Source organism: Pyxicephalus adspersus, chromosome 9 (assembly GCF_032062135.1).
Source record: "Pyxicephalus adspersus chromosome 9, UCB_Pads_2.0, whole genome shotgun sequence".
Taxonomy (NCBI): Eukaryota; Metazoa; Chordata; class Amphibia; order Anura; family Pyxicephalidae; genus Pyxicephalus; species Pyxicephalus adspersus.
This window is the reverse complement of record NC_092866.1, coordinates 65334708-65335505: the sequence shown is the minus strand read 5'-3', so window position 1 is coordinate 65335505 and position 798 is coordinate 65334708. Positions and strand designations below refer to the sequence as shown.

Sequence of the window (798 nt, the reverse complement as noted above, 5' to 3'; positions counted from 1 at the left end):
AAGCATCGGGTCTGTAGAGACATTTGGGGTGTCAGCTGTAACAAAACATCCTCCATGCAGCTCCCCCCTCCCCCCATCCTGCAGCACCCCGGGCACTCCCAATAAATCCGTAAAACCATAGGAAGATAAAATACAAGTTATATAACGCCAACATAGTCCGGAGCGATGTACAATATGAGGAGAAATCACACAACATGCAGCTAAATGCCGAGAGTCCTGGCCCGAGGAGCTTGCAATCACATAGATATAAAAGTGACCCGGGGTGTAAGTTTGGGGGAATGTCGGGGTGAATCCCCGATACAGCGGGGCCGATCTACAGACAGAGAGTTACCTGGAGCCAGGTGAGGAGCCGAGCGATCCGCAGCTCTGTGCTGGAGGTGTCTGGGGGCCCCAGTGAGGAGCCAGTTATATCCGGAGCTGTATGATGCAAGCTGCGAATGTCATTCGGGGCCCCCCGGGAATCCCCAGCACCACAACAAAGGATCGGCACCGGAATCACCTGACCCCACCTACAGGTGACACCGCCATACCCTGCTACCTGGGGGGGGGAGATCGGTGCCCAACATTCACACCCTGCTTATTGCCCAACATTCACCCCCTCCTTATTGCCCAACATTCACCCCCTCCTTATTGCCCAACATTCACCCCCCTTCTTTGTGCCCAACATTCACTCCCTCTTATTGCCCAACATTCACCCCCTCTTATTGCCCAATATTCACCTCCTCCTTATTGCCCAACATTCACCCCCTCCTTTGTGCCCAACATTCACCCCCTTCCTAATGCCCAACATTCACCCCC

At 54.1% G+C, this 798-nt stretch overlaps 1 protein-coding gene across 1 annotated transcript in view; it reads right to left on the bottom strand.

Annotated features, from left to right (window-relative positions):
• TRIM66 (tripartite motif containing 66) overlaps positions 1–523 on the bottom strand; it is a gene marked incomplete in the record, with an annotated part of 20361 nt that extends 19838 nt beyond the window's left edge. The window contains 1 exon segment of the mRNA XM_072421578.1: positions 332–523.
• Positions 524–798: the final 275 nt, after the last annotated feature.